Below are 23227 nucleotides of genomic sequence, written 5' to 3'. Positions count from 1 at the left end.
GATGCAAGAAGTCACTAAATCCAATAGCCAATTTAGTATCACTGACTCTATGAAATCAAAAATTTAGTCTATTACAATAAAGCTTAACAAAGCATTTAAAGTTCAAAAAAATTACTAGGCTCAGTGAAATAAGCCAGTCACAAAAAGACAAATACTGTACAATTCCACTTAAACAGGATACTTAGAATAGTCAAATTCATACAAAATAGAATGGTAGTTGCCAAGGGATGAGGGCAAAAGAAATGGGGAGCTGTTTAATGGGTATAGAGTTTTAGTTCTGCAAGATGAAAAGAGTTTGAGATTGGTTGTACAACAATGTGAACACACTTAACACTATTGAACTGTACACTTAAAAAATTGGTTAAGATTGTACATTTTATGTTATGTGTATTTTACTGCAATTAAAAATAAAATGTTTGAAAATAGAGGAAAAAAACATGTATATGAAAAGGAACTCAAAGACATATCAACTGCAATGTATAACCCCTATCTGGAGCTCAATTTGAACAAATCAACTACTTTTAAAATTTATTTCTAAATATCTATGAGATAATCACAAAATATGAACACTAGATATTTGATGGCATTAAAGAATTATTGTCATTTATTTTTTGGTGTGATAATGGTACTGGGGTTGTATATTTTAAATATTCCTTACATCTCTTTTGTTTCCGAGATACTACTAAAATTTTTATGGATGAAATGACATAATGGATTATTTCCCAGCTGGAGGATAGGGAGAAAATGATTAGGGGTATAGATGAGACAAGATTGGCCATGATAACTGTTGAAGCTGGGTAGTGGGTACATGGGAGTTCATTATACTATTCTCTCTACTTCTGTTTACTTTGAAATTTTTCCTAATAAAAAATTTCAGTTTCAGAAAGAAAAAAAAAAGTTCACTGCCAGTACTTTTGCCCCAGACATGCCAGCCATCGCTTGATTGGCAGAACTTCTCCCATGAGTAGTTTATTCAATAAAGGCTCGTGGCAACGGTCATCCCTGAGATTTTCCGCACGCTGTTGAGGTGGATATAACATCCTTGGCTCACACTTTCTGTCCCTGAGAATCTGAGAGGTACTGCCCCTCCGGCTCCTGGTGCTCAGTGTGGCTGCGGATACGAGTATGAAGTCAGCCTGATATTTTTACCTCTCTAAGTCATTGTACTTCAGCCTTTTACTGCCGGAAGTATTCTTCCTTCATTTTTAGAGTTCACTCTCACCAGGATATTTCTGGTGAGATTTCTGGTTATGATGAGCTGGGTCAATATTCCCTGATACACACAGTTTTTTCAGTTTGTAGAGTCACATTTTATTATCAGCGAGTTTCCCTGAATTATATCTTTAAATGTTTGGGTTTTCTTTCATTCTTTATGTTTTTCTCCTAGAACTCAATTGTATGTATCCAGGATGTCCTTTTCTTGTCTTTTATGTCCATTATTTCCATCACTGTTTTTATCGTGGCTCTTTGCCTCACGTTTCTTCCAATTGTGTCTTCATTCTGTAATTATTTATTCCCTGCATTTCAGCTCATCTTTTATATTTTCCACTTACTCACCCCCCCACTTCTCCTCTGTGTTCTTCAATTTTTTCTTTGTGGTCTTCATTCATCAAGGTAATTGCTTCATCGAGTATACTTTTATTTTAATTCATAGCGAATTGTCAGGATGAGATTTTCATCTGCTTGGGAGTGTTCTCCATCTGCCGGGTAGCTTTGCTGCTCTTTCCCACGTTTTTTTCCAATAGGACCTTTCTATCAATGCCTTCTTTTTTCAACTTGTCATCATTAAATGAGTTGCACTGGGCTTCCCTGGTGGCGCAATGGTTGAGAGTCCGCCTGCCGATGCAGGGGACACGGGCTCGTGCCCCGGTCCAGGAAGATCCCACATGCCGCGGAGCGGCTGGGCCCGCGAGCCATGGCCGCTGAGCCTGCACGTCCGGAGCCTGCGCTCCGCAACGGGAGAGGCCACAGCAGTTAGAGGCCCGCGTACCGCAAAAAAAAAAAAAAAAAAAAAAAAAAAAAAAAAAAAAAATGAGTTGCACTTTCCCAAACCAGCTATTTTCAAGCAGTTCTCTGACTGGGGAGTGGCCAGAGTGGCCTTCCAGGCTACATTCTCCTCTGCTGCCCCACGAATTAGATTGTTCCCTGCAAATACAGCTCATCTTCGGATTCTTGGTTCAGCTGGTTACTGTATTTCTTGGCGCCAAACCAGGAAAGGCACACTCCTGCACCAGCCCTGCTAACCTGAATTCCTAGGCAACTGTGTTCACTTTAGCACTTCGAGTGAACCCTTCCCCTTCAGGATGGTATTTTCACGGACACTTGCTGTGATCGGCCATCCCTGACTCTTTGCACTCTCTGTGCTACTTCTTTTTGTTTCCTCCTCTGCAGCTGCTACACAGGTTCAGCTTCTCTTGGCAGTTCTTACAGGTGTTACAGAGCCTGTGGTTTATATTTGTCTCCTGGTTTTTCTGAAAATGGCAGAGATTCTTCCTTTTCTTTTTTTCCTTTTGTATGATCCCTAGAACACGAAGAGGGCAAATGCTGTCATGCACAGCCTCATGCATACCAGAAGTCTGACGACGTTTTTAGGGAGACACTCTTGAGAAGCTTTATGCCTCCCATTTTATCGTGGTTGACTTTGGTTTTGTTACTCTGATTTTAATGAATTTACCCTCTATAAAAACAGTTCGCTTTCTTCTCACTCAGTGTGTGTATAAAACGTGCTTAGTTTTATACACACACTGAGGCTTTCTGAGCAAGAGTAAACCATCTCATCTGGGAAAGCAGAAAAATAATGTAAAGGGAATGATAAGCCCAGTTGCAACAGAATTCTTCCACTCAGTCAATCCTGAAATGGAAGCAGGATTATTGCAAACCAACTTACGATGCCTTACCAGCTGCTGAACTGGATCCCGCTTTAACTCTGCAAGATGACAGAATGAACTTATTTTCTTTCATGTAATGAAACCAGGATCTTTCATGGTCAGTAAGAGTGAGGAAGCATCTGGATTCATTGACTGCAACAGACCTTAATAGTGTGTAACTCGCTGGGGGAAAATTGTGTGTATCGTATTGTCATTTTGCATCTGTTACTCTGATTAGGATCATTGTAATACATTCAGATTCATTAATGATGACTACTTTGGATCCCTAAATAATTAATGGAATCATAGGTGTCTCCCTCAGCAACAAACTGCTGGCACTGTGTATTAGGCAGTACTGTGAGCTCTGAATAAAAAGCTCTGACACAGCTCCATCTGTTTTTGCCAGGCACCTCCTCTTGCACCAGCTTTCTTAGCCAAGCCCGGAAAAATAGGCAGAGCCAAGAGTAGAAACCAAAGCAGACTCCATGCATCGCGATGGTTTTAAATGCAAGATGCCAGGCTCCAGCTCATCTAGTGAATCAGAATCCCTGGATGGTGGCACCTGGGAATCAGCATTTTGATGGGCATCCCAGTGTTTCCTATGCGCCCTAAAGACTGAGAAGCTCTGGATGGAGACCTCTTGCCCAGAAAAAAAAGTCAGCAAGATGGGGAAAATATTATGTTGTGAATCCTAGTCCACTAGAACGCTATCACTTTGTGTGTGGATTTTCCTTACCTCACGTGCCCAATACGGTTCCAAGACTTGAAGGAAAGAATTCCTCCTACTTCTAAATTACAAAACAAATCTCATCCTCCTCCACCCGATTTTGCTGCTTTTGTTGCTCTGCCCAATTCAGCGTGCACTCTGAGGATGAGCAGTTGACCACTTGTGAAGCAGAAACGTTAATATTCTGAGATTTTTCTGAGAGCAAATCTAAAGGAATAAAAAAGAAAAGCCAATTTATTAGGCTATGATTAAAAACACACATACAATTAACCGTGGAAGTGCTTGTTTCCCAATATCCCAAGGACAATGATTCTTGGTAGATTTTTCAATTTATCTGCATTTCATCAAAGTAGAAGACTATACAAATAAATGGCGGTGGCATATCCTGAGGCATTGCAGAGGTCACGAAGAGATCTATAATCCACACAAATTGCAAACATTAATAAAGATAATGCCCTAGTCAGGAACTGTGGAGTTAATGTATATTTGTAAATGTCTCAAGACTAGATGGAAAGAGGAGGTAGGGAGGGACCCATGAAAGTAGATAATGAAGGTGGGGGAGGGGACCAGGAGAAAATACCAAGGAACTCTGACTCAATTTACATCCCAGAAACCATTCTGCTGCAGTGGAGGGAAGCCAGCCTGGCCTGGCTTTCTCCCAGGCTGCACCTCAGGTCTTCCTCCAGAAAGTTTCCACAGATAAGCTCAGTAGCCCTACCCATGGTTACCACTAGAAAATCAAACAATTAGCAGCATATCAAAGTAATCACAGGGAGCCGGAGGATTCTTGCAAACTCCAGATGCCTAAATTACTGCTCAAAATGTCATGGGCACACGGGGCTAATACATGGCAGACAAGGGGCGTCACTTGCAAATGGAAACGGGTGTTGAGAGAAGAGCAAATTTTAGCAAAGTGTTACTAAAGTAGAGCAAAAGTAGCCACCATGTGCCAGGCTTTATTGTCAAGCATTTATTTATTTAAATTTAATCCTCACTGCAACCTTTCCAGATGACACTCATTTTACTGATGAGGAAACTAAATATGTAATAAGGACACTCATCTAGGGAGTAGTGGAGCCAGGCAGGATACACATCTAACTCCAAGGTCCATGCTTTAAACCACAATCCTACTATGAAAGACGCTGGATCCCTTTAGTGGTATAGGCTTGAAAGCTGCCATTCTGGTAAGATACACAGGAGGAAGAGTCTGCATCTGTGAATCTACACTCAATTTGGCTAAATGAGAGACGCTGCGAGGTATAAGGAAACTAACATGGCTTTGGACATGACAGCACAGTTGACTTTCTGGATGAGGGATGAGATCAGAAGTCAAGAATTCCTGGGACTTCCCTGGTGGTGCAGTGGTTAAGAACCCACCTGCCAATGCAGGGGACATGTGTTCGAGCCCTGGTCCGGGAAGATTCCCACATGCCGCAGAGTAACTAAGTCCATGCACCACAACTACTGAAGCCCGCGCGCCTAGAGCCCGGGCTCTGCAACAAGATAAGCCACCGCAGTGAGAAGCACGCGCACCACAATGAAGAGTAGCCCCAGCTCGCTGCAACTGGAGAAAGCCTGCGTGCAGCAACAAGACCCAATGCAGCCAATAAATTTAAAACAGTAAATTTATAAAAAAAAGAATTCCTGGTTCCATCAGACTTATACGTAGACAATGGATATTCATTCAATTAATTATTTAATTTTGACTTTGTCAATCTGTATTCCCAGTGTAAACACAGTATTGCCTGGCATATGGTAAGTGCCCAGTAAATGCCTGATGAATGAGTAAATAAATATATGAACTGGTGAATGGATGAATCAGTGTTCAAAGAAATACGCATCCCCATATTCACTTGTAGAAAATCATTGCACACAGACCAGCACAGCAACCCCACCATCATCAATCCTTTTTGCCAGACATTGGTCCCCAAGCTTCTGTACAAGTAAAGAGGGTATAGTCATAGTCACAGCTGCTTAGGTAACAGACTGTGGCAAAAGCAGTAAATAAATGAGACTCAGGCCATGAGCATTTCCAGGCTGACGACTCACACAGCACCAGGGTTTCTGTCCATGGCTATTATTTTTTAGCATTTCTTTGTACTGCCCTTTTACTACAAGAATCAATCTGAACTTTTAATCACTTGCTCTTTGACCTAAAGTATATGGATTTACAGCACACTTTTCAGAGCTATGGGATCTTTGTCTCGGATTTTCCATTGTTTAAAGTTTAATCTTAACTAACTGGAGCTAATTTGAGATCAACAAAACCTTCCAACCTCTATCCAGGGGCCATGAAAGTATTAAAAAAAAAAAAAAAAAAACCGTACAGTTTTCCAGCTGAGTTGAAGTTCATTTCATGGGCAAACATAGGAAGGACTCACATTTAATAAACAGAGTCTTTCTATTTATTGCAGCTTTCAATCGACAGATGCCTTCATGATGGAAAAAACAAAAAGGACAAGAAGTTAGACCTCCTAGGTTTGAAACATGTTTTCACCACTATTAGATGTGTGAACTTGAGTAAATCACTGTCACACTGGATCTGTTTGTCCCATTGAAAAATGAAGTGTTGAACTCTCTGCTAGATCTATAAACACACACATGACATTTATTATAGTCTATCTTATTCCGTAAGTTCACCTTGTTTATCATTGAGGTTGTGAGTTACTTGAGGATGTGTCATAAACTTTCTTCTTTCATCTCTTCCATTGCTTCCAGACACTGTTAAACACAAAAAGCTAATCAGCCGTCAACTGGATTGAAGTAAATCAAGGTTCCCCACGTTTGCCTTCCAAAAACTATCAACATGAAAACCTTTCCAAATGTATGTAAAGAAACACTTCAATAATCAAAACAACATGCTGTATTTGGTGTTTTTTTCCTTCTCTTTTATTTCTCACATATGTGTGCTCCCTTGTGTGTGTGTATGTGTATGTGTGTGTATTTAAAATAATCCATGCTTCTTTCACTCTTGATTAAAAATTGTAATGGTTTTGTACATGATTTCCCCAAGTGAAATTTTTATTGAAAATGGAAAATACTCAATTTCTGTTTTCACTAAGTGGTTTAAAACACATGACAATTAACAAATGAGTCACAGGCAGCCTCTTCCTGTAACTAATGCACTGCAAGCTGGATTCATCAATTACAGCAAGGATAGAATATCCACTTTACCAAACACCCAGGTTTCCTAGACTTTGTGCCTTTTTCGTTTGTTTGCATTTCTCTTTTCTTTCTACCTGTTTTATTCATCAATTGTCTCCAGCAAATTATAGCAAAGGTGTCTCCCTTCTCTATTGCCACTCTGCGATCTATACTTAACTGCAGAGTAACAGCAACAGAAGCCATAACTAACAGCCCCAGCCTTCTAAATCTGCAAGCTTGGGAAGAATCTCGTATCAGGGCATTACGTGCTAGATTTAATGTGGATGTTGTAGTCTGAAGCGAAAATTATTTGTACAGCTGGAATATAACATTTGCATAAGTTACAATTAAAAGAGAAAATATAATTACAAATTTTCAACTTAATTTGAATGGTTTTTAAAATACTCATTTGGCATAGGCAACAGCTTGCAGGGAAACAGAACACGCTCTCGGAGTTGCATCCCTTTGTCTGAGTATCAGTAGTGAACTCATTTTGAATGGTTTGCTTTAACCCCTGAATGCCAACACTAACCAGCATTGAGAATCTAAGGTACAAGGCACTGTTTGTTTTGAATAGGATTACAACATACACAGCAATTCATAAATATTTGCATCTTTTAATTGTTTCTAAAAATGAAGTGGCAAGTGACATCCAACAGTAATGTTATTTCTCCCATGGAGCGAATGAGCAGTGGAATTTTAACTAGTTTCATTCCCTTTCAGCTCTCAGATCTGAGATCTTTGGTCACATCTCCTGTATAATGTTTTCCTCATATCACAGTCTCTTTAATGGCTCCAGCTTCTGATTTTTTTTCCCCCGTTAATTACATGTCTTTTTCTTGTAGCGACTTCATGCTGAAGGCATGTCATTCTTCTCAGACACAGGCTCGGCTAGGTGTCCATGCACCAAGTCCATTTGTTCATTTGTTTTCAGGATTTCTTTTCTAAGAAACAAAGGAATCCTTTTATTATCCTCAAACACGAGAATCAAACTTTTCATAAAATATTTTGTACAGCATGTTTACTTGAAACCCTGCTTCCCCAAAGTCATGATAAATGTGATTATTATGTAACGTGCATTGTGTGGCATCAATGAGTTTTGAAAAAGAGACAAAAAAGAGAAAATGACTCCATTCAATCTTTCTCAGAAAAAAAAAATGGATCGAAAAAGACACATAAATGAAAAAAATTGCTATTATTTTGAATTACACAATTAACTATGCCTTTCTATTTTCCTGATCCTTCTTTCCACAGCTATCTCCAAATAATGAGACATCAGAACATACTCTTGGGAAAAAACTCAATTGTAAAAACTGATCCTTTGTTCTATTTGCCCTGGAATCTGAAAAGGAAATTCTGTGGGAAACAGAAAAATATAAAGTAATAATATAACCTCATTTCACCTTTTTCCTGAGAAACCACAAAGGTGGTCATCTGATTGAGAGTGTTATTACGTAGCATCATTTTTTTAAATCACAGAAACCCTGTTTATTTATGGAATAAAAATACAGGACAATGACAGCAGCACCACACCACCTTCAGGAAAATGCTGCTTAGAATGACTTGCTGAAACTAACAAGGAAACTACTTAAATGATGGCCCTGTGGATAGTCATCTTTTGTGCAACAAGCCTACAATAACTTCATCATTCAAAACTGGGATATAAATTGAATACATATATATGATAAATACATATACATTTTATTTTTATTGAAAAACTTCCAAGATTTTAATAAGCTTTATCCTGGGGCCTATAGGCACCTGTCAACCTCCTGGCCCACCAGCGTGCTCATTTCTTTTCTCTTTGATGCACTGTGGATAACTGTATCAGACCCTAAGTTTACATTCAGAGTCATAAGCCAGAAGCAGACCATTTCCTAGAATAAATGGTATTTCCCAAACGGTGGAACATTTTTACCACTGGTGAGATAATTTTAGTTGCCATATTCCAAATATTTTCATTGCTATCTATTTATTTTAAAAAATAGAATATTACATCAAACTTGTGTTCTCACCAATTTTATTACTTAGAATTATATTGAGGAAAAATATCACAGATGGTATGCAGGCATAGCAAAGTCATGAAAGAGGTACAGAAATGACTAAAGTTTAGGAAACAGTATCCTAAAAAAAATCACTTCTCTATATTAACATATCCTCACAGTAGCGGTGTGAGATTTTTTTTTTAAATGTTTATAGGATTATAGTTGCTCTACAATGTTGTGTTAGTTTCTGCTGTACAGCAAAGTGAATCAGTTATACATATACATATGTATAACTCTTTTTTAGATTTCCTTCCCATTTAGGTCACCACGGAGCACTGAGTAGAGTTCCCTGTGCTATACAATAGGTTCTCATTAGTTATCTACCTTATATAGTAGTGTATATATGTCAATCCCAGTCTCCCAATTCATCCCACCCCCCTTCCCCGCTTGGTATCCATAAGTTTGTTCTCTACATCTGTGACTCTATTTCTGCTTTGCAAATAAGTTCATCTGTACCATTTTTCTAGATTCCACATATAAGCACTATTATATGATATTTGTTTTCTCTTTCTGACTTATTTCACCCTGCATGACAGTCTCTAGGTCTATCCATGTCTCTGCAAATGGAACTATTTCATTCCTTTTTATGGCTGAGTAATATTCCATTGTATATATATGTACCACATCTTTTTCCATTCGTCTGTTGATGGACATTTAGGTTGCTTCTATGTCCTGGCTGTTGTAAATAGTGCTGCAATGAACACTGGGGTGCATGTATCTTTTTGAATTATGGTTTTCTCTGGGTATATATGCCCAGGAGTGGGATTGCTGGGTCATATGGTAGCTCTATTTTTAGTTTTTTGAGGAACCTCCGTACTGTTCTCCATAGTGGCTGTATCAATTTACATTCCCACCAACAGTGCAAGAGGGTTCCCTTTTCTCCACACCCTCTCCAGCATTTACTGTTTGTAGATTTTTTGTTGATTGCCATTCTGACTGGTGTGAGGTAATACCTCATTGTAGTTAATATAGGTGAAACATTTAGACAGGTGTCTAACACTTAGTAAGTACTATACAAATGTTTCCTATTATATGATCACTGTAGATCTGAATAAGTGTGACTGGAAATCATGAATAATTTAGTTCCTTCAATTATGAAGTTATTTTAAATGGGAATATTACTTTAATGCCTTAGATATCTTACCAATTAAACAGGATAGTAACTAAAGAGGTTCAAAAACTGGTAGGGGGCTTCCCTGGTGGCTCAGTGGTTGGGAGTCCGCCTACCGATGCAGGGGACACGGGTTCGTGCCCGGGTCCGGGAAGATCCCACATGCCGCGGAGCGGCTGGGCCCGTGAGCCATGGCCGCTGGGCCTGCGCGTCCGGAGCCTGTGCTCCTCAACGGGAGAGGCCACAACAGTGAGAGGCCCGCGTACCGCAAAAAAAAAAAAAAAAAAAAAAAAAAAAAACTGGTAGGGATGATATAAACAAAGATCAAAATAAACATGAAATAATATATTATCATCTGTCTCATTCCTTATATTGGTGTTTAAACATATTTTAGGTATTGAAGTAAAAATCTTAAGAAACAAGTTTTTCTACTCTTTGCGACTACAGTTGTTAACCATTTGCAGTAGAGAATAACACTCCTTGGCTCATGTTTTCAGTTACAGAACCACTAAACCTTTGAATTGGAAAAACCTTTAAGATGAAAGGCCAATCCTATCATGGCTTATATAAGTAAACAGGTGGATTTGTAATGGGCTTTTAGGGTCTTAATGAGCAACTCTGTGGAGGATGGGAATTGCAAGCAGTGAGAACAACTGGTTCAAAAGAACTTGGGCTTCCCTGGTGGCGCAGTGGTTGAGCGTCCGCCTGTCGATACAGGGGACACGGGTTCGTGCCCCGGTCCGGGATGATCCCACATGCTGTGGAGCAGCTGAGCCCGTGAGCCATGGCCGCTGATCCTGCGCGTCCGGAGCCTGTGCTCCGCAGTGGGAGAGGCCACAACAGTGAGAGGCCCACATAGCGCAAAAAAAAAAAGTACTAAAGCAGGGGTTCATGACTTATTCTAGGTGTCCAAGGTACGTAGTAGGAACCAGTATTAGGAAATAACACTGGAAAATGCTTTTTAATCATCCAACCTTTAAGGTTAGTAATTTCTGAAGTCGGTACAAGTAACCTGACCTGTAACTTTGAAGTGAGACAGATCTAGGTATGACTCTCCACTTGTTACATAAGCCAAGTCTTTGAGCCTCAGATTATGCAACAGGGTTATTATAGTGATTAAGTGACTGTACACAGAACTCATAGCTGAGATGCCTGGCTGATTGAAATTCTACTCAAATGTTTGTCTTTCTGACCCCTGTCATCATATGAATAAAAATCTGGGGAAAAAAAAATCACCTTTCCATCAGGGACTGAGTTCTTAATTTTTTTAAGAAAAAAAAAAAAGAATTTCCCAAAAAAATTTTTGGAAGGAAATTAAAACCCCAAGGAAGAGAGAATTATTTTTAATTTTTACTCTTCTCCTTGATTTATGGAAGACATTTCTCAAATAGAGTAAAAACACCCCAGCACAGTGGCTTTCCTTGAATGCAGAGAGTAAATTCAGAACAGGCACTCTCAGGAAAATGTGGGAATTTTCCCGAAGGGACCTCACCACAAGCCAAGACCTGACGGGATAAAGAAGAGCCTAGCCGAGCTGCGGACATGGTGCGGGTTGCTCCTCGAGGCTCAGGCCACAGCAGGGCAGGAACGCAGTGATGCTCACCAGCAGGTGAGGGCTGCCCCAGAAAGAGACCCTGAACGGAGCTCCCAGAGGTGGAGGCAAACACTGGAGCCTCGGAGCCCCCCTTCCCTCCCCAGCTCTGGCCGCTCCACATCTCTTGCTCTCCCCTCCCTTCCCCCTGCACCTTCCCTGCCCTTCTTTCTTCCTCTTCTCTCTTTCACCAACTGAACTAACTATTAACGGCATGGAAATCTGTTTTTTCATTATTGAATGTCTTTATATACACCTTTTTGGTTTCTCTTGAGTTTTAAATGTGTGTGATTTCAAAGTTTTATATTTCCAGTTCCCCAAAAAGCCTAGAATCAGACTTTAAAAAATAGCCCTAGGTTGGTTTTCACTTGTATGTGGTTCTAAGATAGATAGTTTGTATGATTCAGTGCCCACTCCCACCACCAAGATTGAAAGTAGAGCGATAATCAGAGCTGAAGCAAAGGGACCAATTTTCCCCTCTTGGTAGGAAGAGTAATACATGTAACTTAAGAATAACTAATGGGGTGGAAGAACCATTGTGTTTTGTTGCTCTTTGTAGTATCCTGAAGAAGTCATGCCATTTTGAACAGTAATCAAGGGAAGTCTAGTGTAATTCACTATTAAGAGAAAATAGATCATGCTTTAAAAATGTTTCTTTATACCCTTTTTCATGTAAACTATACCTCCTAGAGCAAATGTCAGAATGAATAAGTGGGATGGAGCAGGGGTTTTCACACTAAATTCCTCAGAGCCCTGCAGGGCTGGGGTGCAGGGTGAGGAGCTGAGGGGGAAGGGAAGGAACATTCTGTGGAAAGTTCTCCGGGCTCCTCCACCCCCTTCACCTACAGCAGCTCTGCTGTTACCTGTTTTATATATGGGAATCATTGAAGATTTCACCTAAAAAAAACATAAAAAGGATTCCACTGTTCTTAAAATTTGGAAAGTCATGGGAATAAAAAAATTCATGTGCCTGCATCGACCCTGGGAAAATGGAAAAGGGTATAAAGATGGTGAGCGCTTCTTCAGACTAACAGTTTCTTTTTAATTCTTCAAAAGACTCATTAAGTTATATCCTGCTCTTCTGTGACCTTGGAAAGTACTCCCTACTCCTCCTACCTCCTACTCCTTGTGGTGGGGAGGGAGTCACAAAGATCAGATTGATTGGGTTACTCTCCCTCTACAGTTTTATGTAAATTTGTCAAATAACTAAGATCTCTGTCCTGACAAGAGCCAGGTAAGTCTAAACACTTCTCACAGACAGAGCTGACAAAATTCAAAAGTAGTTTGGGTGAAAGAGACTCATTAATTTCAAACAGGCGTTTGAGTCCCAAAGGGAAGACATACATCATCAGTCGGAGCATTGTGATGTCACAGAGGAACTTCATCAGTCTGCCAATTAGAAAGGAGTCATGAGAGTTAAGTAAAATGAAATGTAAATAACTGCTTAATTAGGTGTGCATGGAAACTGGAGAGTCTCCAAAGTCGTTAGATATGAGCATGCTTGGCTGGCAGCTTCTTAGACTGAGGGTTAGTGCTGTCATAACCTTCCATAACAGCTGGAAGGTGGCTGGGAGACTCCACATAGGTCCCCAGAAGACAGGTTGACCTGGATGAAGCATTCAAGACAATTAGGTGTAACTTCGTCCACATGGTTGGGGTCCTCTAGAGCAGTAGTTCCAGAACTTCTTGAGGCCACTCCAGTAGAACAAAATATTTAGGAATCACCTCTACTGCTGAGGCAAGGGGTGGGAGCAGGCATAGAGAGAGAAAACTTTATCAGAAGGAGTGAGGAAACTGGACAGCTACATATACAACAATGAGATTAGAACATTCCCTCACACCATATACCAAAATAAACTCAGAGTGGACGTAAGACCTGAAACCATAAAAGTAGAAGAGAACATAAGCAGAACACTGTTTGACATAAATCGCAGCAATATTTTTTGGATCTGTCTCCAAAGGCAAAAGAAATAAAAATAAACAAATGGAACTTAATTAAACTTTAAAGCTTTTGCACAGCAAAAGAAACCATCACCGAAACAAAAAGGCAACCTACAGAATGAGAGAAAACACTATGACCTACAAGGTCATATAAATAAACAGCTCATACAACCCAATATCAAAAAAACCCGAACAACCCAATCAAAAAATGGGCAGAAGACCTGAACAGATGTTTTTCCAAAGAAGACATACAGATGGCTAAGAAGCACATGAAAAGATGCTCAACATCATTAATGACTAAAGAAATGCAAACCAAAACAATGAAATACCTCCTCACACCTGTCAGAGTGGCTATCAACCAAAAGTCTGCAAATAACAAATGTTGAAGAGGATGTGGAGAAAATGGACCCTTCCTGTACTGTTGGTGGGAATGTAAATTGGTGCAACCACTATGAAAAACAGTATGGAGGTTCCCCAAAACACTAAAAATAGAACTCCATATGACCTAGCAATTCCACTTCTAGGGATATATCCCCAAAAAACCCCACTAATTCGAAAAGATACATGCATCCCAATGTTCATAGCAGCACTATTTACAATAGCCAAGATATGGAAGCAACCCAAGTGTAATATATATATATATATAAATGGAATGTTACTCAGCTGTAAGAAGGAATGAAATTCTGCCATTTGCAGCAATGTGGATGGACCTAGAAAATATTATGCTTATTGTAAAATGTCAGACTGAGAAAAACGAATACTGTATATCACTTATATGTGAAATCTAAAAAATAATACAAATGAATGTATATACAACACAGAAACAGGCTCACAGATGTATAAAACAAGCTACTCGTTACGGAAGGGGGAGGGGCAAATTAGGTGTATGGGATTAAGAGATACAAACTACTATGTATAAAATAGATATGCAACAAAGATATATTGTATAGCAGAGGGAATTATAGCCATTATCTTGTAAGAACTTTCAGTAGAGTATCTGTAAAAATACTGGATCACTATGCTATATATCTGAAATTAATATTGTAAATCAACTATACTTCAATTTCAAAAAAAGGAATGAAGGGGCTTCCCTGGTGGCACAGTGGTTGAGAGTCCGCCTGCCGATGCAGGAGACATGGGTTCGTGCCCCGGTCCGGGAAGATCCCACATGCCGCGGAGCAGCTGGGCCCGTGAGCCATGGCCGCTGAGCCTGCGCGTCCGGAGCCTGTGCTCCGCAACGGGAGAGGCCACGACAGTGAGAGGCCCGCGCACCGCAAAAAAAAAAAAAAAAAAAAAAAAAAAAAAAAAAAAGGAATGAGGAAAATGAAACATTTTAATATAGGGCATTATAGGTATTTAGTTCATATTAGAACCATGAAGACTGAGTCCTGTCCCCATCAATATTATAAGAAGTTAGTCAGCAAAATACCCAGAGGCTAAGCAGACATCAAGTAGACTTTGAACCACAGGTTGCAAATCTCCACTTGACAGGAATATTAGAATGCTCTTTGCTGTCTAGCACTCACATGTTTAAGCTGCTGCTAGTTTCCCCTACACTTTCACCCCTACCCTTGCCTACAAAAAACATCCAAATTCCTTAACATGCATCAAGGCCCTTCAAGATCCAACCCATTCTCCTTTCCCAGCCTTACCTCTCCCCACAACTTAGCCTGTTGCATCTTACAGGCCAGTCTGTACTGGCCCGTTGGTTTAGGTATGTCCTTTTTTCCAAATTCTCTGAATGGCAAAATCACATTCATCTTTCAGAATCCAGTTCAAATCTCACCTCCTTCCCTGATGAATTCATGACTCCTTTGTGTTACAGACACTGTTCGGGCATCTACTTTAGCATCTTACTTGGGGAAAGCAGTTCTCCCCTGAGTCTGAGGTCAGACATATATGCACAGATCTAGAAAACCAATGGTGTGCATCCAGGAATCTCTGCACATAGGGCACTGAGGGGGTAGCTGACTGGGTAACAAGCCCCCCGATGACAGGGGAAGGGAGATTTGGAGTACCATGTGGTATTGGTCTCTTGCATTTGTCCCCAGTCTAACCCCATGGACACATGTCCAGATGTTTATAGACTGATGATTAAGAGCATGAATTCTAAAATTCAGTGCCTGGATTCAAATCACAGTTCTGTCACTTACTAGTTGCCTTGAACGAGTTAGTTAACCTCTCCAGCCTCGGTGGAGATGATAATAACAGAGTTCCTACCTCATGTGTCATAGGGATTATACAAGTAAGTGTCACACAATAAAGCATCTTATAACAAGCGTCAGCTATTATACTTAGGAAGCGAGATGGCAGTTAAGTAAAAACTGCAAATGCTGTAAGGCCTTGGGGCACATGCAGCACAAATTCAGAACCTCTGAGTTGAGAGGAAACAAAAAGAGGGTGTTCTTCCCAACTCCACCATGGACCAGAGGCAGTGTGGTGGCATCTAGAGGGACTAGAAGCAACTGTAGCCCCAGCAGAAGGCTTGGGTGCTTGACTGAGGCAGCAACGCTCAGAGAGGTCCATCCTCTGCAGAGATGGCAGCAGGGCCAGGCATGAGCAATGGCTGTCGCCGTGTGGTCTCTGTGGTACCCAGAAGTGGTGTTACAAGACATCCAAGGTGTCTGGAGGGTGCAGAGCAATGCAGTAGATGTGACAGAGGAGCCTGGTTGAAGTGAGGACATCCAGTGGACACAGTAACAGTGTCAGCAAAGGCAGTGATGATACCATAAGAGGAGTCATATTCAGTGGACGCCTTGAGCTGATGTCTGTGGAACACATTCCCTGAGGTTGACCAGGAATATGGGGGCAGAGGGGTGCTTTGCCAGGGTGCAGAGACCCTCTAGGAGTCCAATGTAATGAGTCAAATTGTCATTGGCATGACCACTTTTTTTCAGAAGGGGAATACTGAGACAACATGAAAAGCACAAGCTTTGGTTTCAGACAGGCTTTTGCTCCATGCAACTGAAGATATTTACTGAGCATCTATTTGTGCCTCAGGCTCTGCTCTCGTTGGTGGAAGTACCACAGTGAGCGAGGCCAAAAAATTCCTCCTCACACACAGTCTACCTTATAGAGGGAATGTAGACAGTAAACAAGTAAGAAATCAAGTTAATGAGATCTTTCCTGTTTGAGAGCTGCGAAGGCAGTGAAACAGATGATCTGGCGTACAGGTGGGGTAGAGGGAGCTCCTTAAATATGGCAGTCAAGTAAAACCTCTCGTTCAGAGTGAGGGCTGATGGCAGTTCAGGGGAGATATGGAGACAGAGAGTGGGACCCTAAGGTTTGGAGACTTGGCATATTGGAGGAAGAAAAAGTAGCAGAGTAAGTCCCAAACGGGGGTCAGCTAACTCTGGTCTGTGGGCCAAATCCAGCCTGCTGCCTGTTTATATAAATAAAGTTTTATTGGAACATTTGTTCATCTATTATCTGCAGCTGCGTTTGTGCTGTAATAGCAAAGTTGAGTAGTTACAACACAAACTGTATGGCCTGAAAAACCTATAATATTTACTATCTGGTCCTTTCCAGAAAAAGTGTGCTGATTGCCGGTCTACAGCCTAGCCGATGAGCTTGAGAGAGAGCAGTGGGAACTAAAGTTAAGGGGTGCTGAGGGGTAGCAAACTGTAGGACACTACAAACCATGGCAAAGAACTTGGGTTATATTCGACGTGTAATGGAAAGCCATTGTCCAAGCAAGGGAGACATGCGATCTGATTTATATTCTCCACTCTGGGAGCTGTGCGGAGATGGACCATAGGGTTGACGTGGCAGCAGGGAAACCAACTAGACAGATGCCATAGAGCCCAGGGAGAGAGGAAGGTGCCGTGGCTGAGGATGGCAGCGGTGCAGATGGGGACAAGTAGTCAAGATGTATTATCTCAGGTATAACAGGTTCAAGGATCCCAACTCAACTGTATAACCTTAGGCAAGTTACTACTCAGATTCTTTAAGCCTCAGTTCCTTGTGAGTAAAACCCTCAGAGCACTGTTGTGTGGATTAAATTACAAAATGCACCCGAGGTGCCTGTCAAAAAATGTGTTCAATAAATGTTGGCTGTTATTGTTGCTGCTGTTGGTTGTTGTTGACAGGTGAGGCCCACGGAGAACTAGGTCACAGCACATGCTGCACTGGGTCGGTGGTGCCCTTCTCTCTCTGACCAGATTGGCGCATTCCCTGGAGACAGGGAAGTATTTATTCATCTTTACATCCCCAAAACTGTGCCTGGCACATGGTAGATGTTTAATAAATTTGTATTGATTTAACTATTAAGGTTTTTTTGAAGAAAGGAAAGGCATTATTCATTCTGCTAGTTTTCACCAGAAGTGTTTTGCTTTTAGGATTGATATGGAACATTTTTATGACACATTATTCTGAAGATACAGAGGTAGTTGTATCTAAGGAGAGCTAGTACCCTGCATCCTGTCTGTTGCAAAGGGAAACTCAGATGCTGCTCCCCAGGAAACCTCTAACCTGATAAAATATGTCAGTGATCGCGATTATATATTAAAGCTAGACTAAAAAGTCACCACGCACAAGAAATTCAATCATGTCAGATGCTTCTACATATAAAAAAAATCTCTGGATTGTTTGAAAGTGTTAAGTTGTTTTTAGACATTTATTTCTAACTAGTTGGACATTCTGATCCCTTGTCCAGCCATATTGAAGGGTACCCTATTTTTTATTATTACCTTGTTTCTTTTATTGATTCACTATTCTACCTATAATTGAGATTTCAGAAATTTTTGCAACTCTCTTATTCTTCGACACTACCACTTAACAAGAAAGACTGGAAACCTCTCCTTCATAAAGGAGTTCAATTTTCTCATCATAAAATGATCAATACTGTCTAAACAATTATTTCAAATGAAATTAAATATGACATGCAAATTTTCAAATGAAATATGACATCCATAAGTAGGTACATATTTTGTGACATTTTTATTTTTTAAAAGAGATTAAATACCATAATGGTTTTGCAATACAAAATTATAAAACCCTAAATGGGTCAACTCAAACTAAATGTTACATTACCTGTTGTATTCACAGTAGCTACATGTGTCTTTAATATGCACTTGTTGCTATATCTAAAAAATTAACCAGAATTTCTTTAAAATTAAAATAAGACTAGATGACAAAATATCTCAGTGGTGGTCACCAAATCATAGCAGTACTCTGCAAACGTATCAATTTAGCTGACAAACTCTAAAAGTATGGGAAACTGAAAATAACAAAAATATTTAAAATAACAGGACATGAAAGAAGAGAATCCCTTGTAATGGTAAAGAAAAGGTAGAAACCCCTGAAACATCAGAGAGCAGCCATGAGGAGGGAGATTTCTTTTTTTTTGCAACACGAAGCCTGGCATCTCACAAATAACGTATGTTCCATATTATGTGGAGTTGCTATGGTAACAACCTTTATTTTCTGAAACAGTACACAGATGTGTACAACATACTAACTTGCTGGTTATAAATTACAGCTTTTCCCATAGTTCAGTAACTTAAGAATTCTACATTTTCGAAATCTCCGAAGTTCTGTTGTTATTAAATTTCTTTATGAGATAATTCTCCTTTTATGAGATAATTTTTTATGAGATAATTTTATGAGATAATTTTCCTTGTACTTTCAAAATGAGAGTGTTCCCAAACAGGCCAAGAGAATGGAAGCATGAGAAAACGGGGCATATCAGAAAGTAGCAGCAGACTGAGTACAGTTTCCTACAAAGAGTCTGGATGAAACCCACTGAAAGGAGGAGAAAATTATTTGAATTAATTAGGCGTCACGTACAACAGCAATGAGAAATAAGTCACTAGTAAAATGATGTTACAAATAAAGTTATGAACTGATTTCTTATTACAAGGTGCCATATTTGCAGTTTTAAAATAAATGAAGATCGGGCTTCCCTGGTGGCGCAGTGGTTGGGAGTCCGCCTGCCGATGCAGGGGATGCGGGTTCGTGCCCCAGTCCGCAAGGATCCCACGTGCCGCGGAGCGGCTGGGCCCGTGAGCCATGGCCGCTGAGCCTGCGCGTCCGGAGCCTGTGCTCCGCAACGGGAGAGGCCACAACAGTGAGAGGCCCGCGTACCGCAAAAAAAAAAAAAAAAAGATTATTTCTTAGAAATGTAACAAGCATTAATATAATTTTACAAGCTACAATGGTGTGGGGAGTGAATTCACCTGGTTACTTGACTTCAAATGAAGTTTTCTGAATGTCGAAAAGGCCTGAGTCTGGGAGAAATTTTATATTGCTATATTTAACAAGGAATTAGCATCCCTTTGTCAGGTTACAAAATAAAAGACATACTTAATGACTGGAATTTTTTCTCTTTAAATTTTAACCTTAATCAACAAATATTTATCAAGTGCCTTCCACGTGCAAGGAGCTGCCTGTCCATACTTAGGTGCGTATAGGTATGTATCTAAACAGAAATCATAGAAAAACTGAGTTCTTCAGATGATTTTTTTTTTTTTTTTTTTTTTTTTTTTTTTTGCGGTACTAGGGCCTCTCACTACTGTGGCCTCTCCCGTTGCGGAGCACAGGCTCCAGACGCGCAAGCTCAGCAGCCATGGCTCACAGGCCCAGCCGCTCCGCGGCATGTGGGATCCTCCCGGACCGGGGCACGAACCCGTGTCCCCTGCATCGGCAGGCGGACTCTCAACCACTGTGCTACCAGGGAAGCCCTCTGTAGATGATTTTTTTTCTACTCTGAAAGCTTATGTAATGTTTTCTGTATGCTGGATCTATTTTTTTGAATAGTTCATTTTGAAGATTCTTAAACCTTATCAAAAAGAGTCATCTCTGCAGCACTTATCAGGCTAAAGTTTATTACCTTAGAAACACGTTTGAAAACAAGGTTATATGTTTAGCGCTTACAGTTAAAAATCCATCTATCTAAAATAAGAAAAATATTTCTAATTATAAGAAAAGATGTAAGCACCCTTATATAAAAGGTAACAAAGCACCCCTAATTTAGAAAGTCCAGAAATTAGTCTGCTAAAGGATTTTTCTAACAAACATAAAACACTTGGGAATGCTATTTCAAGTCACGATAGCATTACGTTCAAATGCAAAATTGTCTTATAGCAGCAAAGACAGAATGAGAAACAACTGAACACCATGCAGATAAGAACAAATCATTTTGAAAAGCTTGCATCATTAAGTAGTTGTTAAAATTTTTTCTAACCCTTTCCACACACGCTCTTTTCTGTATCTTCCCAAGATATATTAAAAACAGGACCATGACTAATCTATTCCAATTCTTACGTTATCAGAGAGAGTTAAGTTATCACCTAACGGGGCCTCAGAGGCTAGAACTCGGAACCAGTAGAAAAAGAGTACTTCACTGCTAGTTGCATTTTAAAAGTATTACTTAAATTACATTTAAGTCATCTAATAACTATGAACTTTCTTCTCTCTTATATTTATATTGCATATTTATTGAATTGCACAGTATGCTTTTACAATAAAGTGCTTTTTACGTTGCCGCCTTTGTTCATCCAAAATAAAATTGACAGTTATCCTTTTATAAGCTATTCCGAGAACATTTGCTCTTCTTTGAAGCTGATTGATGCACTACTTTAAATGTTCCTACAAATATCTTTTCAATTCAAGTTTTTGCATAATGTAATAAGAAGATAAAAGAATTCCATACTTCAACAAGAGACATTACAATGCAAGTAGAGACATTATCAAGAGCATTAACATGCTCCTAATAGCAATAAAACCTTTTAACTGTCTGATGTAGAACATGCTCCCACCAAACCACCACATATTATGGTAATTGGCTCCAATTTCTGACTCTTACATTGTAAAGTTACAAAGAGTTAGGTAGAACTAAAAAACAAATCTAGAATACTCATCTTGTTAGCGTTCCCATTATCAAATGTTTGCTTTCTATCTCGGAAGAGGACTGGTCTGGTCTGTTGCACGGCTCTTCCCTGCACTCTCATATTTTTGCATCTTGTCTCATTTCATTCCTACTGACTGATATGAATATATATCTTTTCCCAAATAACCCTTTTCTAACTCCAAAACAACAGTAACACAAATAGCATTTTCCTCAGAATTTCAGTGTAACAAATGTGCTCTCCGTGCACGCCTGTGTCACATCTCATTCACTTTATGTGTTCTCTCGTCACAGGAGATACAATGGGGGAAAATATTCCATGAGGACGCTTTGATTTTTCTTTACAACACACTACTAAATTACGTGAGTAGCCTTTCCATCCTGGATGAAAATATAATTTCAAACTAAAGTTGAGTCCAGATTCTGTTAAATTAAATAGCAAAGAAAAAATAGTTCTTGGCTTTATTCCTCTTAGACGGGGAGCAGGGCAATGGGGAATTGACACAAGTTGGTCCTTAGTGATTAACCTGCAGTTTATGGTTGTGTTTCCAGGTGACGTGCCCATCATGCAGGAATCTTCTCGGAGGCTGTCGAGAGCAGCCTGTCTGCTTTGAGAAGTGCAGATCTATCAGGATCCAGAATCGGGCTCTGAAAAAGCTGTCATTTCATGTCTCTAAAACAGCCTCTGATTTAATGTACAAGATGTCAAGAAGTAAAGGACAATAAAATAAAAGCCAAACAGGAGAACTATTTCAATTAAGAAGCATTTCTATAACAATTCTTGGAAATCAAGTAAAATAAAAGCTGTCAGAATCAATCTGTGTTTAAAGGTTGATTTTTGTGGTGCTTAAAGGCAAGTTGCAAGACAGGAAAAAAATACAGATTGTTATTAACAGAACAATTGAACCTTAAAAATTCCATTCTCACTACATAGATATTTGGTTATTAAATGTTCCTAATGGATCTAGGAAAAGCATTTATATAGTGGATGCTGGGATTTGGAGAGAGAAGGCAAGAAACACATCCAAATACATTAAAAAAAAAAGTCACAAATGTAAGCTCCAGTCCTATAAGGAGTTTCATGCATTTCCAAGGATTTAATATTCTGATTGCCAATAATTAAAAGCCTTATATAATACTGTAGGAATTTACCTTTTATTGCCATGATTTTCCAATGGTGTTTGAATGTCCTTTACAGAGAAAGATAAATATTTCTTCAAGAACTGCCCTATCACCCCAGTAATCAAATATCTTAAAGGTGAATTGAGAAAAAAATTGTTATGAAATTTGAGGCAACCTTTAATCTAAGAGTATAATAATATTGAATAAAGATATAAGCATCGCCAAAAATAAATAAAATTCTTCCCAACATGACTTCTTATTATGGAAGACATAACTTTCATTTCCATTTGTTTAAAAAATATGCTATTTAAGAAACATGCATCATAACTTCATCTTACTCCTATCCTTAGAATTTTTATGATGGCATGCTTTTTATTCCACATTTTCTATTAAGAGGGATATTGGACAAGGAAAGAAGAGATTTATTCACTTGCTGTCCCCATCTGATTTGTATATTTCAGGGATATGCCCCTTTCAATGGTCTATTTCTGGTTCCTTTATATAAAAAAGAAATTAAGTTTCTCTGATGGGAATACTTTAAAGAAGAAAATTCACTCCTCATCATCAAATTGAGAAGTTTTCTTAAAGTAAGTCTTCCACACGCAATAAGAGAAACAGCCTAAGTACTGCCTCCAATCAAAAGAAGAAAAATTACAAAATCAGCTCACTCGTGATTTCCTTAATATACTTAAAAGAGATAAAATCCCACTGATGCCTCTAAAAATAAAAATGAAGGAAAGGGCAACTTTATTGATTCCCTACAAACCAATGTACATGTAGCTTATTGATAACACTAAACCTTTAGTGATTTTCAACTGAAAGTCTGCCTCTGA

General features: G+C 39.5%; 1 protein-coding gene across 1 annotated transcript in view; it reads right to left on the bottom strand.

Moving 5' to 3' along the window:
• Positions 1-3725: 3725 nt before the first annotated feature.
• The window catches only part of RWDD3 (RWD domain containing 3), a gene marked incomplete at its 5' end in the record, with an annotated part of 83191 nt that continues 63689 nt past the window's right edge, over positions 3726-23227 (bottom strand). Inside the window, 3 exons of the transcript XR_013824200.1 lie at positions 3726-3801; positions 6235-6315; positions 7567-7682. The remainder of the gene's footprint in view (positions 3802-6234; positions 6316-7566; positions 7683-23227) is intronic.

The sequence above is a fragment of the Stenella coeruleoalba genome (assembly GCF_951394435.1).
Source record: "Stenella coeruleoalba genome assembly, chromosome: 1".
NCBI lineage: Eukaryota > Metazoa > Chordata > Mammalia > Artiodactyla > Delphinidae > Stenella > Stenella coeruleoalba.
Note: the sequence above shows the minus strand (reverse complement) of the source record. Positions and strands in the feature narration are given on the sequence as shown.